Source organism: Anomalospiza imberbis, chromosome Z (genome assembly GCF_031753505.1).
Source record: "Anomalospiza imberbis isolate Cuckoo-Finch-1a 21T00152 chromosome Z, ASM3175350v1, whole genome shotgun sequence".
NCBI lineage: Eukaryota > Metazoa > Chordata > Aves > Passeriformes > Viduidae > Anomalospiza > Anomalospiza imberbis.
Window position 1 is genome coordinate 43,370,993 of NC_089721.1, and position 13,736 is coordinate 43,384,728.

General features: G+C 37.1%; 1 protein-coding gene across 2 annotated transcripts in view; it reads left to right on the forward strand.

Annotated features, from left to right (window-relative positions):
* The window catches only part of PCSK5 (proprotein convertase subtilisin/kexin type 5), a 220,552-nt gene that overhangs the window by 24,574 nt on the left and 182,242 nt on the right, over positions 1 to 13,736 (forward strand). The window lies entirely within an intron of this gene.

Here is a 13,736-nt window from a genome sequence, read left to right on the forward strand (position 1 = left end):
TGGATGATGAATGTTCTCTGTGAAGGATTTGTCAGGTTTTACTTAACAAATCATTTATGAGAAGTAAAAGTTACTGGTGAAAGAGTTTGAACACTGTACAAATTGAGTATTGTACAGGAATACTTCTGCCATCTGGAAAACTGTGTTTAGGTCTGAAGTTCCTCTTGAGGATGGGACAAGACTAGGAATGTACACAAAAAAACTGTGCTCAGTCCTCTGTTGATAAGCCTGAACTGTTTAACCCTTTGAGAACACCAGCAGCTCTGCTGAGCAGTGTACACTAGGGGTTAGTATAAAAGTGGTCAGGACCCAAATCTCTGTTCCCACGAGTACGGAGACCCACCACTCAAACGACAAGCATGTAGAATAGGTAAAAAGGCAAAAGGAAGGGAAAGTGTTCACATCTGCATCAGTCCATGCTCTTTCCATATGCACAGAGGTGGAGTGATTAACACACAAATGCACAAGTTTGCGTGGTGCAAACCATGGTGGTTTGTACCACCATAAACTGTGCTGTTACACCCAGCTTCCAGATACCCCATCTGCACCTCTGGCAAGCAGTCCAGACTACTTTGGCTAGAACAGAGAGAGACTCTAAAGCAGAACACAGCAGAAAATCAAAATTATCATTTATTTATTGTACCATTTTGGTTTGTCTCCAACCTGTGCTGTTTTTGATATAGAATTTCTAAATTTTGGAACCATTGTTATGTATCACTTCAATATTGAGAAGCTCTAGTGAGGGTTGTACAAGGTACCCAACCCTGTTTATGATTCTGTACCCAAAGATAAGCTTATGTTCTAAAACCTAGATCTAGCTAGAAGTCTTTGTATGATTCACTTTGTGACTGCTTCACTGAACCTGGGTTTGGGAACTCTTATGTGGCTGCAGACATGGCAATAAATGGACATGTATTTGTAGCATAAAGACCCTTTGTCCTCAGTGTGTATAACATTTAATGATTATTAAAGCAGACTGGCAGTTTAATTATTCTATATAAGCTAGTTCTTTTAAAACAAAAGGTTTAATATTATCTAAGGCACATTGCATTGCTGTAAGAATTTGAAAGTACTGCATACTATGGTATTTATGAGTGGAATGGTATCTAAAGCCAATATTTGCTGCAGATTAGTCAGCTTGAGTATATGAGCGCAAAGAAACAATGAGGTTTGTTTACTTTCCATATAAATTCATCGTCATTAACTTAACGCTGAAAAAACTCTCCCTGTTACATGTACATGGAATTAACCTGTTCTGTGTTGCTTCAAACATGGATCACTAATTTGCTCCTTTATAAAATTTTTAAGGATGGAATTCTGATTGAGTGGCAATTTGTTATGTAATTAGCCTGCATATAATGGAAGAAATTATGAAATTTGGTATTTCTGAATTATTTTCGTGGTTAGCGTTTGATTTCATTGTGTGAATGCACAAAGAAAGATGTGGAACTAATAGAAAATATTGTTATTGTGGATTTAAATTAATGAATTGCTTTGAAAATATTTTGTTTGATTTTTATTCTTCTGGAAAAGCCTCTTGACACTGTTAAAAACAATATGAATACATGCAACAGAGAACATAATAACCGGGTGTGGCACTTAGTGCTGTGGCCTAGTTGACAAGATAGGGGTTGATCAAAGGTTGGACTTGATCTTCGAGGTGTTTGTCAGCCTTTTGTAATTCTGTGATAAACTGAAGACATGTGGATTGCACATTTTGACACTTTCCCCAGAGTTAGCCTGTATTAACCTCATATCATCTGTATTTAGATGAAGAGGTAGAGGATATGCAGTGTAACACAGTTTCGTCAATTTGTCATCCACATCCTTACCTAGCAATGCTATGTCTTGTCATTTAGCGAAGAAAAAGATTAAACAGTTTTAAGAAAAGATGCACAAGAAAGGCTGTAATTTCCTTATCATAGATTGTAATGGAGAAAATTTGAAACATAGCTTTATTTGCATCATCTTTCTCAGCCAGTGAATAGTTGTGTGGTGTTTTGCATGTCCTAATGGGAAAACAAAGAAGTGGAAGAAATCTGTGGCTTTATAGGAGAGATCAAAGCCAGCTGAATGAAATCTATTAACAGAGGTTTTTGATTTTCCCGGCTGATATGCTGTTTGTGGTTGGCCTTTGGCAGGGGTCAACGAGAGCACCACACTACAAATTAAGAGCTTTTTTTAGCTTCAGAATTTGCTCTGCAAAGTTATTTTGTTGATACTACAATGCATGAAACAATAGAAGTAGGAGCAAAAAAGAAGTGGGAAGATGTACAGAATGAGTCCATAGTTGAAAGGTATCATGAAGGTCTAATTCAGCTATTAAATAGTTGAGTGTATTGATGGTAGACAATCTGCTGTAACCAGACTATTACAGCATTTCCAGGACTGAGAAGAGCTGAGGTATGCCTCTGGGTTTGCTGCAGTAGTGAAATGAAGAGTCTCAAAGTGGGAAACATTGCAAGCAAAGATTGAAACCGCAGTCTGAAGGCCAGACTTTTCATCAATAAAAACAATAAGGGAAACCAGGTGGAGCTTTTCTATTAGTAAAGAGATTGCAATTACAATGAAATGTGAGAGTTGAAGTATCTGTGCATGACAATAGTATGTGTAAATTAAATAGACAGCACATCTGGAAAACCTACCTTTTTATTCTGAACTGTTGCATAAAATGAAGAGTTTTTAGTGAAGAGCTGTGATAATCAAATTTGCGATTCATATGGTAAAAAATATCCCACAGAATAGGTAGCATAAATAATCCTAGAAGATGACTGTTCTTAAGGTAATAGAGGGTAGATAAAAGATTGCTAATATATTCAAATAGATGCACTAAAGTTTGTTCTGTTTTTCTCATGAGGTCCCCAGAATTTCCCATCACAACAGAGATCTGAAAAAGACATCTGACCCACAGTGATGCTAAAAACCATGGAATTAATAATTTGTTTTCCTGTAAAGCGTGACATCAGCCAACTTTGGAGCATGGTGTATCTTTATCAATCTCTACTAAGATGGCGTCTCATATTTTTCTAATTTTAATGAATTTTGGGTAGGTTTATTTGGGGTTTGAATCCTGTTTGATGGGTCATAAAAACATAAAGATTACATAAGATAGAAACAGAAAGATTTACAGTCTTACTGAAATAAGAAGTAAGGCTGCCTTTACTGAAGGAAGATACTCTGCTTGAGCACAATTTTGCAGTAGTGTCATGCCTTTGTCAACTCTACTCCAAGATCAGAATACTTGGGAAAACATTACTCTGAGACACTTATATTTTACGCAGCCTGATGTAACCACACATAGAGTGTAGTAGTGTGACGGAGGAGAAAGTCTTACCTTTGCCATATCAAGATAAACAGAACTCATGGTATCAGCATGTAAAATGCTGGCAAGCATTTCTTTGATGACACCAAATGATATAGCTGTTGTCAGAGGACAGGAAAGTAATGCCAGAAGCCTGTCCTTATTACTGGTAGGACAGTTGTGTTCATGAGAGCGAAAAGGGGAGCAGAATTGTAGTAGCCTTGAGTAGCCTGGGGCTTTTAAAGCCATCACCATGGCTTAAAAGCTTAGAGAAATTAGATGAGAATGTTATTGTGGGTGAGGTTTAGTTGTTAAACCTTAGTGAACAAAAAGATTTGTTAGACATACAGGATAACACAGCAGTTAAACAGTGGGACCAGGTTAAGTTACTGATGTCTGCATGGTTAGCCATAAAATGTACAAGCACACAGGGACTAAGAATCAATAAGATGCTACTTGGTTGCAAAATAATAGGAACCATCATGCTCTTTTCATGTTCAGAGTTGCACTGGAAGTTTAAGTTAGTTCTTAAATAATCCAGTATTTACCACTGTGGTCCCTGTAATTAATTACCTGAAAAAGCTTTTACATGAGCTATCCTTACATCTTTAACTTAGTAAAAATCAACAATAGGTTTTGCTATTTTCAAGGACCCTGTTACTGAGTGAGTTAAAGCATGAACTGAATCACAATGAATGAGAGGGAATAGCAGTATCTTTCTATGTCACCTGCCTCTGGAGTATGAATTAGTTTAATGTAAACATGAGCAAATGGTCCTACAACTTGGATTTTTTTTTTTTTAGGGCTTTTTGAAATATGAAGTTCCTGTTCACTGATAAGAATTCTAGTAGATCCTGCTAGTTAGTGTTATTCTTTCTAACTGTTCATTGTGCTGTAAATTTTGTATGAGTTGGTTGGTATTTTGTTTTCTTAATGGTAATTGAGACTTGTACTTATCGAGGTGAATGTTATGCTAATTTTAGTTTAAACTATATTCAGCAGCAGCAAAAATCCCTGAGAAATACGTGTTGTAGGAATCAAGAGTATGTTTTATGTGATGAGGCTGCATCACACTTATTTTCATTCATCACTCAGTAATGACTATTCAGCAGTTCAGAATGCACCTAGACTTAGAATAAAACCAGAGCTAAATCCCAGTGAGTATAGCAATAAAGTAGCTGTATTTTGTAACAAGTTTTTCCCATATCACAGAATTCTATAATGGTTTAAGGTGGAAGAAACTTTTTGAAAGTCATCTAGTCCAACCTGCCTGCATTGAGCGGGGACATCTTCAACTAGATCAGGTTGCTCAGAGCTCTGTTTGTCCTGATCTTGAATGTTTCAAGGGATGGGGCATCTGCCTATCCTCTCTAGACAACTTGGTCCAGGGTTTCACCACTCTCATTGTAAACAATTTTTTCCTTATATCTAATCTGAATTAACCCTCTTTCCATTTAAAACCATTTCTCCTTGTCCTGTAGCAACAAGTCCTCCTAAAAAGTTTGTCCCCATCTTATTTGTCCCCTACACATACTGAAAAGCCTCAATAAGGTCTTCCTGGAGCCTTCTTTTCTTGAGGATAAATAACCTCAACTCTCTGAGCCTTTCCAAATAGAAGAGGTACTTCAGGTCACTAACCATTTTGTGGCCCTTCTCTGGACTCACTACCATCAAGTCTTCCTGTACTGAGGACTCCAGAGCTGAATGCAGCACTCCAGGTGAGTTCTGCACCAACCCAATACCTTCAGTGCCCCACTCTTTTTGTCACATTTTTGCAACATCACAGAAACCCAGTGTTGGACCTGAGTGCTGTTTCTTTCTCAAAAAGATCCCTGGTTAAAATCCTGACCCTTCTTCTTGCCATCCTGAGGTTTATCAGGATCTCTTTACCATCTTAAGAAAATAATGATTTGAAAATAGTTTAAGATTATAATCCTGCAAAATAATGTTTTTGCTTTTTCCGGTGAATGGGAGAGGAGGGTTTAATTCCTCATTTGCTGCACTAATTAGGAAGTCAGCCAGTTAAAACCTCTCAACTAATCTGAAATTCTTTTCCAAAAGTTAACAGTGAGATTGTCATTGCCAAGGAGTTCTGTAAAATGACTTGGCAACTGAAAAAATGGAATCTAAAATTTCTTTTTAATGTATTTGAAATTAGATATATTTAGGGGACAAAGCTCCTTTGAGGCAGATGCCAACAAACTGATGAAATCACAATGAAATCATGTGAAATCATGATGAAAGGGAAATCTAAGTGTAGGTAACAGTAATATATTTCAATAAAAAACTTCCATATTCCCCAACAGTGAATATTTTCCTTTTCTAAAACTACATTAGACTGAATTCATACTGGCCATTTTTCTGCTTCTAGTAGAAGACATCAAAAGGTAATTCCACTAGGAAGCTTCAATGGCTATTTTTTTTTCTTTAAGTACAAACAGCAAATCAGCTATTAATTAGACATGAATAAAGCTTTTGTTCTTCAGAAATAAACCTGTCTCATTAGTGCTACAATTAACTTCATTAAATGTTTCTACCTATTGTAAATAAAGAGAAATTACCATTATGTGACAAAATTTGTTGACTGAAGAACAATAGTTCCTCTTACAGAAGCAATGGATTTGGCCAGCAGAGTAAAAAGGGAAGGCCATATATATTCATGTGATATTGGCTTTTCATTTTTAGATTACAGTCACCCAAGGTTCATCCTTACCCTGGTTTTGTATCCTCCACAGACAGAACACTGTTCCCTGTGCAGAAAATGAACACCAAATTTTAGGTTACTCTTCTTCCTAATGAAGTGTTGGACCAGCTGTCAGATATCCCATTCCAGTACTCAGCAGTCTTAGGGATTGTGGTAGAGCTGCTATTAAGGTCTCTAGAGTTCATGGTCAATGAGAAAGATGTTGGCTGACTCTAAAGTGGCAGGCAAGGACTCAGCAATCTCTCACAGAACTAACTAAAACTTTCTGGATCAGGAATAGTGGAAATTATGCAGATTTAATTTGTCTCTTTGACTTTGATGTATTTAGAGCCTTCTGGTTTTAGAGGGGCAAAAGCAAAAGTCCCCACATATATGCAATGACCTGGGCCTTTGCGAGGGACTGATGCTATTAAGAGAAGAAAAAATATATAAATAGTCTATTCTGAATTTTGCAGACCAACATATGTCTTAATCATGGTAAGTCTTAAAGATTTAAAAATACTGGCTAGATTGTAGCTGGATTTCAGCTTAGAACTGTTTAAACCATGGGGGATTTTTCATGTTCTTTGACCTCTCTTCACTAGGTGAATTAGGGGCTTGTGGAAATAGGACTCCTTTGTTTTGTAGAGTGTGTTCTGCTTTTAAAATTATTCCCAAGAAACATGTTGAGCAGAGGTTAGGATCAGTGACAATATTTCCTATAACCTAGATCTTGTTACAGAAACTTGTTTAGGAACCTTAAAAAATTTATAGAAATATTCTTTAGGAATAATTGGGGGGGAAACTCCCTTCAGGGCATAGTTTTGCTATGTATAGAACAAATATTTCTGAAAGTTAGTGTTATGCAATGCTACGTTCACAAAGTAAGATGAAGATTCTAAATGTAACATACCTCTTGAATTTCCAGGGTTTGGGGGCAAAGTGGGGAAAAAAGTCTTGTACTTTTCCCCTCACTGTCACCATGTTTCCCTTCACTATCATTAGTGAACAAAACAAAAACATATTTACGTATCTTGGGAACTAAATGTAGGGTTCATACATGATAATAGTTAAAATTTTCTTGTGCAGACTGCTGGAGCTGCAGTGCTAATCTCAGCAATGGATAAATTCAGAAAAATATCTTACTAGACCTAACTGCACTTAGCATTTCACAACTCATTTTACAAAATAAAAATACTTAAGATACAGATATCAATACTTTTGGTTCCTTCCTTCCTTACTTATATTCTGTAAGTGTTAGAACAGTCCAGGATATCGTAAGTGCATAGTTGACTGTACATCAATGAAATAACAAAAACAAGGGGGAAAAAACCTTTGTCCATCCTTTGCTTCATCAGAGGACATGTTAGCATCACAATCATGGAGTTAAAGTTTGGAGAAGTTATTTGAGCAACATGCACTCCAGTGTGGTGCAGCACACTGTGAGAGTCTTCAGCTAGCAACTGATTTGAGCGGGGACTAGTAGAGGTTGCAGCTGCTTTTGTTGAGAGTGCAAAAGGTTTATGCAACATGCAGAATAGCTAACTCATTTAGACATCATTGAGTTGTTGACTTGGTTTGATTGGAAGGGACCTTAAAAGTCACCTCGTTCCAGCTCCAGTTTAGATGCTTTCTAAAGCCTGTGTGAAGGCAGATCACATAGACATGTGCAGCCTTATTTTGTAAGTGCAAATGCAATTTGAAAACAAGCACATGAACAAGAAACACAAGGCAAATCCATTTGAAACCTAAAAAGGAAAAGGGTGTTACATTCCTCACACAATTCAGGAAGCACTAAAGGATTTTGCTCAGCCTTAATGATGGCAAAAGCACTTTAGGTAAATATATTTATGGGCAATTTAAAGCCTTAAGAAGACAATTTCATCATAGCAATTATAAACATGTAAAAGCAGAGGATTGTAAAGAAAAGATATATGCAATCCTTAGTCCTTAGATGCTAGTAGGTGTTAATATTTGAGTTTCTTTACAGTTCCAGTAAAGTTTTACTTGCTCCTATGTGTTTTAGCAGCAAAGTGCATTTGTAGGTGAGAAATGATAGGACAACTAAATGTTTTTTTAAAAACAAGGGGAATTAGTCCTCTAATTTTTAATCTGTATTCTAAGAGCTTGATAGTGAAGATAGCAGCTCTGACAGCTGCAGTGGTCTTGTGTTTCATTAAGTGTGCTTAAGCTGTTGTTAAATCAGTTTGCATTGAGAGTGTTAAGAAACACAGCACATTGGTGGTTTGGCTACTGGGCTGTGAAACTGCTGGGTATCAGAAAGTGTCAGAAGAGGAGGAACTGAAGAGATCCTAGTTTTGAAGTGTAGAAAGATGCAGCATTCTGGAAGCAGCTCAACCTGCAAGGCCAAATGCCAAAATATCAGCAGGGAGAGAGGGAGAAATTGAAAGAAGACACATTTGGGAAAGGCACATCTCAGAACTGACTGTATAGAAATGTAACAGAACGGTTTCTACACACCATTTCCTGAGGAGATCCAGCTTCCTCTTACGTTGATGGTATGGGTTGTATTGCAGGACGTTCACAGAAGAATGAATTAAAGTCTTTTTTTTCCTCTCTCTTGCACTTGCAAAACATTCTGGCAGCAATGTGTACTTCTGACGTAATGGATCAAGATTTACATGCATTTGTTTTCCTGCTTCTGACAGGGAGGACCATCATGTTTAATTCCAGTGGTTGTTATCTTACCCAGCTACTCTAAGTGGTGGACAGCATGAAATCATGAAACACACAGATAATTTATCATATCTGGGATTGTTGACAGGTTATTGACAGATTACTGAAGGCAGGAAAAGGGAGCTGGAAAGACATCCTCCACAAAACAAAGCAAAAGAATCTCCCCACTACTCAATTTTTTGTAATCCTTTCTTTTAGGATTATTTTGAAGAGCCAATGTCACTGAAAAGCAACTCATCATCCTTGGCTGATCTGCTTTATTCTTAGCAGATCCTCACCAGTTTTATTGGTTCAGAGGAGATGCCAGGCAGCTGTGTCCTGTTCATAGCTGTGCTGCTTGATTTTGTGCAGCCTTCATCAGACAACTTTGCTCCTTCCTGCTTCTGACTCAAAACGCGGACAAGGCTGGCAGTTGAATAAAAAATTCTGCAAATGGCAAATTGGCTTTAAAATAAAATTCGCTTTAAAGTAAATGAAAGTAATCATCTGGTTTGTTAACCCAGTGCTATGTATTTTATTCTGTGGAACTATATTTCTCTTGGTGTCACACAGAGCATTGTATGAATCCAAGCAACATTTTAGTAGAAGAAAATGTTTATTCCAAATCTATATAATCCACTTAAAGCAGTTGTATCCATTGGTGTGTTGATATCACTTATGTAACCTGTGTTTAACTACATTATTGTTTGACATTATTTTTCCCTTTTTAAATTTTTTTTTTATTTAGAGAGAGAGTAAATGCTGGCACTCTCATTAGTGCTGAAGTTATATATTAATATCTATAAAGGCCAGAATATTGGGTTAACTTTACTTTTGTAAATTATGCAGATTAAAAATTTCTTTTTACATAGCTTTACTAAATTTAGATTCAATTCACTGTTTCAGCTGTAGCTGTTATAGCAACTTTGTGTTTATATATACCTGCATGCGCGCGCGCGCACACACACATACATAAAGCTTGTATTTATATATATACTTTGTGTTTTATATATAGCAACTTTGTTTTATAATAACTTTGTATAATGAAACCAGAATTTCTGGATTCCATAGTTTTTTTGACTTCCAGGCTGTTCCTAAAAAGCTAGTTGTCAAGAATGCAAATGCCAATAGACTCACAGTCTGTGAGATCAAAAGGAAATATTGTGATCATCCAGTCAATCCTTTTTTATTAGACGTCATATGGCATCAGAATTAATTTCTATTTGATGCAGAATGTAGGTTTTAGAAGTTTTCCAATTTTAATTAAAAAAATCTGCCAGCAATACAAAATATCCAGAAGTATTAAAAATGTTCTGGTTTTGCTTTATGGCCAGTTATTTAACTTCAGCTTTCAGACATTTCACATTCCTATTTGTGAGTTTGAAGAATAATATTGTACAGTAGTTTGGTGACCTGCATATGTGTTTGGACACTGTCACCTCAAAAACTTATGTCTCCTCAGCTAAGCAGATATCTGAATACCACTTCCTTGTGGATCTGTTTTTCTCTTCATCATATTTGGGCTTCTTTCCTGGGTCCTTTACTATACTAACACACTTCCCTTGCCTTGCATGAAGGAAACTAGCAGAGATTTGCAGCCCTTCTCAGAGCAGATGTTTGGTAAACTTGTCATTTTATGAGCCCAATTACACTCTGAAGAGGTACTCTGAAGAAGGTATTCGATAATAGTTGCCATTGTGAGAGACTGATATCTCTTTCAGCTTTCACACTGTTCTAGCAAATAGTGGAAAGGTAGTCAGGTGATTTTTAAGCTGTTATCTGATGCTAATATATGTTTGTTTATGAACTAAAGTTCAGTTTTGCATTTCAACCCTTTCTGCCAGCAGGTAAAGGAACTGTATGAATGATTAGAAATAAAATAATAGTAGTAATAGGAAGAGTTATGAAAACCATTGCAGTTTTTGAAGCTTCTGAAATGTGTTCCCTCATGAGAGCAGACATGTTCTGCAGCATATCTGAGATTATATCAAACAAAACCTAAGTTTGTGTATTTCAGAAGATACATGTTTGTACATTTGAAGTTCATCTTGGTTAGAAAAAATGTTTTTTATTAGTACAGAGAGCATTCTTATACTGTAATCATATGGAAAAATCACATTTATATTAGACTATTTAAAGTCCTTTTATTGTCATGGAAGACAGTGTAGAAATAACCATAGAGATTGCTATCAAATGAAGTAAACATAGCTGAAAAAAATTTTGTGAAGACTGTAGACACCACATTGCAACCCACCTAAGTCATGTGACTGGACACCAAAGAGCTCTAGTATATCCAATTTAAAAATCTATCTCATAAATCATTGCCATAGATATAACAATCTTTATTTTCTTTTTCTCAGTTTATAATATGACAAGTGTTGTGAATTAGGAGTGTTGATCTGTTGGAGGGTAGGAGAGTTCTGCAGAGGACAGCTGAATCAATCAACAAGTTGAGACCAACTGTATGAGATTCAATACGGTGAAGTTCTGGGTCCAGCCCTGGGGTCACAATAACCCAGTGCAGCACTACAGGCTAGGGGAAGAGTGGTTGGAAAGCTGCCTGGTGGGAAGGGACCTGGGGTTGTTGTTTGACAATGGCTGAATGTTAGTCAGCAGTTGCCCTTGGTGGCCAAGGTCATTGTCATCCTTGGTTTATATCAAGAACAGTGTGGCCAGCAAGACCAGGGAAGTAACTGGTGAGGCCATACCCAAATCTTGTGTTCACTTCTGGATCCTTCACTTTTGTAGAGACACTGAGGGTGCTGGAGCAAGTCCCGAGATGGGCAATGAAGATGGTGAAGGCTCTAGAGAGTATGAGGAGCAGCTGAGGGAGCAGGGGTTGTTTAGCTGGCAGAAAAGCAGACTGCAGAAGATCTTACTGTTGTATATAACTACATGAAAGGAGGCTGTAGGAAACTGAGGGTTGGGCTTTTCTCCCAGGTAACAAATAACAGGATGAGAGGAAATGGTCTCAAGTTGTGCCAAGGGAGTTTTAGATTACTTATTAAAAAAAAAAAAAAAAAAAAGTATGGAAAGGTTTTTAAAGCATTGGAACAGATGGTCCAGGGAAGTGGAGTCACCACTGCTGGATATGATCATAACCCCTCTGGATATGGCACTAAAGGACATGATTTAATGTTGAATTCAGTGGTAGTGCTGGGTTGATGGCTGGTCTTGATTATTTCAAGAGTCTCTTCCAACATTATGATTCTATGATTTTAAGTAAGAGCAATCATCAATTTGTACAACAAAGGCACCTGAAATGCCCAGAAACTAGGGAAATGGGGTGCTGTAAAATATGCCACTGCTACTTCCATAAAATGTAAAACTCAACAAAACTCTAAAACTGAAGCTTAGTATAAGCACTTTGACTCAGTTCTGAATTTTAAATACTACTTCAAAGTATATGCTACAAACAGGGTCAGCTTGGAAAAAAAAAAAATTTATCCTTTTCCTATGATTAAGGATAGAAAATACCAAGACAGGCACAATCAAATAAACTCAAATGGGATCAAGTTTTCCTGTAGTTTAAAGTACTCTGATCAGAAAACTGCTTAATTTGATATTTAGTATATGTTCTGTGATGGAATTTTTCCATTTCCCAGACTTAGGTGAGAATTTTCCTTGTTGACAAAACAACATTAAGCAGAAGTGCTGGAAACAGGCTGAGTTATTTGTGATACTTCCTTACATTCTATTAAGGGGGTTTTAGTCAGTGAATAGTCTACTCAGGAGATGTATTTACTTTGTTAACTCCAGTATACCACTGATGGATATTACATTCCACTTAATTATGGAATACTTTTACTGTCTTGCTAATTCTCAGTGGATTTTCAAAATGGCAGTTGAAACCATGGGAAACTCTTGACTGAATCAACACTTTTGGAATTACACTGGTATTTTTGACATTTGAATTTAACCCTGTGGTAGAGATTTCTCTTCCTAAGATGTCGTGAAATGAGTTAAGACCACCTTAAAGTAGCACATGCAGATGTCTGAAGGACTTGATTTGTGACATGAGTTGAAGGACTAAACTAAGGAAAGAAAAATATCACATCAGAAATTTCTACAGTTTTTTTTTAATATATAGAATAATTGCTACAGTAATACAGACATGAAATACAAGATAGTTCAGCTGTCTAGGATGCCAGATGTTAGATTCCAAAGCTAATGAAGTTTAGAGAGCTCCCAAGTTTTATCCTCTAGTGGACACTGGACCAGCCTTTTGTTTTATTAAGAATATGAAGTTTTAGGGAGTTGTGACATCAAAGTTTACATTTGGAGTGATATTAACACTAACCCTCCCACTGTATTGAAATGATGAAAAGATGATTACATTGTCCCAAAACTAGGTATTTCTAGATACTAACATTGTATTCAGTGCTGTAAGCAGAACTTTGGGTACTGTACCAAGCAGACCTGTCAATTAGAGGTGTCTTAAAATTGTGTTCAAAATCATGAGTGTGTAGCTCTTGAGTTGTTCCAAGGTGAGGTGAATGACCTGTGGCTAAAAAATATAAACTACCTTGTATAAACATAGGAGTTGCTTTTAAGCTTATGCTGCAAAGACTTTTCCTCACTATTCCAAGGCTGAGTTATTTTAGAAACAGAACCAGAACATCCAAGCTGGTTAGGCCACTTCAGATCTGAGGAAGGGAAAAATTCCCCAGCTGCTTTAGATGGTTGTTCTTTGCTTATGACATCTGGGGCTGGTGCTGCTGGAAGCTACTGTCCAGGAGCCCAGGCTCCCTGAAATTTGTTCTCATCTCTCCCACAAAGCTGCTGTGTGATTTTAGTCCTGTAATTTTGAGCTGCTTTATGGTCAGCTGTGGTACAACACACTAGAAGGGCGGAGGTTGGGCAGTGGCTGTAGCCATGTTCATCATCAGTTACTGCAGCTGCGTCTGCAAATAGAAACCTGTCACGACTTCTCCAAGGAGAGAAAATGTGAGTCCTTTTGCCTTGGATTGTTCCCTGGTTTTCCAGTCGTACAGAGATCCTGGCTAGCAACAGATGCTCTGAGCTTCTCCAGAATTTCAGTGTGATGCTTTTGCCCTTCCTAGCAGCTCTGGGCTG